We start from the raw sequence: 4,087 nt of genomic DNA, 5'->3' as shown, positions 1-4,087 counted from the left end.
ACACTGTAAAGTGGTTGGCATTAGGAGGGGGGCATCCAGTCATAGAAACCATGCCAAAACAGACACTGGAGCTGGATGCAGTCCTTGGAACATTTAAGGGAGTGAATTACATAAATGGCCTACAAAGGTCATGGGCTCTGCCCCTGCCGCCAAAAAACCCAGCAAGTAAAGAAAAAAAAAGAGAAAAAGCAAGACCCTCTTCTGGTGACATAATGGAAGGAACTGGAATAAAAACTGAAGAAAAAAAAAATAATCCCAATAAATTCAATTTAATGTTTTAGTCTTAACAATAAACTGCATTGAAGGGAGCCAAGATTGTGGAGGACTTTAATTAAAATCTCTGTTGTAATTTGTTTATTTAACGAGTTTAGATTTGCATCACTACTTCAAAATAATAGAGCCGTTCATAAAATGATGGTTTATTTATAACCTGTGAATGCAGTCAGTTTCTTTGCTAGTTTTGTATGTTCTAAATAAATAAATACATCAAATGAAATACAAAACCATTTTAAAAAGTAAACTATAAGCTCTACATTTGAAATTATCCAAGATTATTATCAACACATGATGAATAGTAGCTAAAAATAACTTGGTTAAATATGATATTTCTGTTATAACAATAGGGAGAGACCATGTTAAACTTCTGTTAAGATTTAGGGGTAGAACTAGCTTCCACAATTTAACTCCTGTGACCGAATATTGGTAGTTCTGCTCTCTTAGAGAAATGAAAGATTTAGTTGAGTTTGTTTCAGACATAACTAGAATGCACACCAGGTTTAATGTTACCTAGTTTAACCTTTTAACATTTAAACTGGCCATATCTGGCCCAAATACTTTATCTGTTTTATGTCCAAACTGGCTGGATCTAGCCTCTCACGCCTACCCTGCAATGTCATTCTAAAAATATACAAACACATCATCGAAATTTGAAAGCTATGAGGTAATTAAAAACTATGTGAATAAATAAGCATCACATTTGACAGAGAAACCTGAATGCTGACGGATTAATGTCACCAATACCTGACCCTCAGTGCCTCTAGCAGAGTATACTGTCTAGACCTGGTTTTTCAATTTCTCTGAGAATAATCCAATATCTTGGGGCATTGCTTCCAACTGCAGAAATTCTTAGGTTGCAGTTTCTTCCACTCTCTCCTCCACTAGCTTTGAAAAACCCTACAAAAACTACCTTTCATAATTAAAACAAGTCCTTAAAAAACAAAACAACAAAACCCCTCTGGTTTCTTTTCTTTTTCGTAAAACATCACCAAACAAAGTTTATTGAGAAAATAAGGAAACCTCTGCATGGTCACTCAGTCAGCTCGAAATAACAACCTATCTCTCTTCTATCATCTTAAAAGGAAAGACATTGAATAATGTACTTCTAGATATACTATGGCTGGGGTGGGGGTGAGTTGTTATGACTGGAACATCTTCAGTCATAAGTCAGCTCAATCAAGGCTGACCTCAGGTTAATCAACAAAGGTATGGTATTCATGCCTTTTTCAGTTATGTTAAATCATGTTAAGTGATGTAAACAGCTTCATCTAGGAGAGGAAGCCACACCACTTTAAGGGGAACTCACTTCACTCATGTGATTGGTTTGTTTACTGACCCCACTTTTCTGTGCTAACATGTCTTGGATGGGAATTGATTTTGGGGCAGGGGTTTACAGCTTGATGCTCTTCCTGTCACTAATCCTTTCCTGTTTTCCAAACAAGGGATCTTATTTTTTAAGTGTATCTTTGCAAGTTTTCTATAGCAATTAGAGCCAGCCCTGAAAGTTATGGCATTTTGTATATGAATATGTCTATGTAAACAATGCAATCAAAGATAAGAGAAACTGGGTAATGGGTGTATATGCATATCTCGGGAGTTCTTATTCTTTCTTCAGTTCGACATCCATTAACTATCCACAAATGCATTACTTAAATATTTAGCAGTGTAACACTGTTGGATTGCCGAATTTACATATCAAAGCATATTTCTGGCAACTGCTATCATCATCGTTTAACGTCTGTAGTCCATGCTGGCATGGGTTAGACAGTTTGATCAGGGCTGGCAAGGCTGGAAGGCTGCACCAGACTCCAGTCTGATTTGGCATGGTCTCTACAACTGGATGCCCTTCCTAACGCCAACCACTCTGAGAGTGTAATGGGTGCTTTTATGTGCCACCAGCACAAGTGCCATTTGTGTGACATTGATATCTGCCACGATTGCGATTTTGCTTGGCTTGGTCAGTCTTCTTCTCAAGCAAGACATAATGCCAAAGGTCTTGGTCATTGCTTCCATGAGGCCCAACACTCAAAAGAAGCTCAGCCACTTTGCCTTCGTGAGGCCCAACGCTTGAAAGGTGCCTGTATGTGCCACTGGCATGGGTGCCAGTCACGCAACACCAGCATCAGCCAAGGTGTACATATTAATTGCCGGCAGGGACATTGTATTTTGTTTTGCAACCACAATATTCTACCAAAGTACATTAAAGGTTCACAAGTCAAAAGTGTGTCACGGCTTGTGTTAGGAGTGTGTTGTTTCCATTTCTTTTAACTGTATCTCTGCACTTGCTGATCTTTATATTCCACAGGTCTTTGGAAAAGCACACAATGACCCAATCATAAAATCAACATCAGCTGCAACAGTGGCAAGAATAAAATATCATTTGCACGCGCACGCACACACACACACACACGCACACACACACTTTAATATCATTTGCCGCCAACACAGCCATTCTTTAGCTTCTCCAGTTTTCCTTATTTCAAAAGAAAGTCACACCAGCTTGTCTAATTAACTCATCTTTTTCATGTGCCAGAATCTGACCAACAGTTCAAAGACTAAATGAAAGGTCACAACTAATTCCTGGCCAATTACCCTTAAAAGACGACCTCTCGGAACCTACCAAAATCATCATTTAAAACATTCACTCTTTTGTGCTTTTTTTATAATAACATCCTTACCATTTCCTACTTTAACACATTTTCTTGTTGTCAGGGACATTATCATCTCTCTCTCTCTCTCTCTCCTATACACACATTGCTTTAACCCCCCCCCCCCACTTCCATTAATAACAGTCAGAGCTGGGTTTCTACGTTAATAATCACAACCTTTGTTAACGGTTGCCTAACTTCCACTTGATATATAAAATGTTATTTTAAGACAGTTCATCATCATCATCATCATCATTTATTTATTTATTAAGATGGCAAGTTGGCAGAATGGTTAGCATGCCAAGCAAGATGCTTAGCAGCATTTCGTCTGTCTTTACGTTCTGAGTTCAAATCCTGCCAAAGTTGTCTTTGCTTTTCATCCTTTCAGGGTTGATGAAATAAGTACCAGTGGAATACTGGGGCTGATGTAATTGACTAGCCCCCCCCCCCCCAATTTCAGGCCATGTGCCTATAGTAGAAAGGATTATTATTATTATTATCATCATTGTTGTTGCTGTTAAGGCTGACAGAACTGTTAGCATGCTGGACAAAATGCTTAGCAGCATTTCTTGCAGCTTTATATTCTGGGTTCAAATCCCACTGAAGTCAACTTTGCTTTGTATTGTTCTGGGGTCAATAAAGTACCAGTTAAGTGCTGGGGTCAATGTACTCAATTTACCCTCCCCTGGTTTTCAGCCCTTCTGCCCAAATTAAGAATTCCTATTATTATTATTATTATTATTATTATTCCATCAAGGTCAACTTTGTCTTTGATCTTTCTGGGGTTGATAAAATCAAGTACCAGTTGCGTACTGGGGTTCTTATTGACTTTGCTTTTTAACCAGCTGATAAAAAGAGTATGAAGACCGGGAAAGCCCCCGGCCCATCAGGAATCACTGCAGAGATGCTCAAAATATCTGGCAGTGTTGGCTATAGCCTAGTCACCCGTATTACGAACCAGGTGATACACGAAGGAGTCATACCCTATGACTGGTGTAGCAGCATCATAGTCAACTGCTACAAAGGTAAAGGGGACGCTTTAGATACAAATAATTACAGAGGCATCAAGCTGTTAGATCAGGTTATGAAAGTTACAGAGAGGGTCATAGCCCAACTAATTAGGGAGCGAATCAATTTAGATGAGATGCAGTTTGGGTTCGTGC

At 38.9% G+C, this 4,087-nt stretch overlaps 1 protein-coding gene across 1 annotated transcript in view; it reads left to right on the top strand.

The window, feature by feature from the left end:
• LOC106871088 (tyrosine-protein phosphatase non-receptor type 13) overlaps window positions 1-4,087 on the top strand; it is a 217,697-nt gene that overhangs the window by 60,027 nt on the left and 153,583 nt on the right. The gene's annotated exons all lie outside the window — the stretch shown is intronic.

Source organism: Octopus bimaculoides, chromosome 2, assembly GCF_001194135.2.
Source record: "Octopus bimaculoides isolate UCB-OBI-ISO-001 chromosome 2, ASM119413v2, whole genome shotgun sequence".
Classification (NCBI taxonomy): domain Eukaryota; kingdom Metazoa; phylum Mollusca; class Cephalopoda; order Octopoda; family Octopodidae; genus Octopus; species Octopus bimaculoides.
This window is presented reverse-complemented; position numbering and strand designations above follow the sequence as displayed.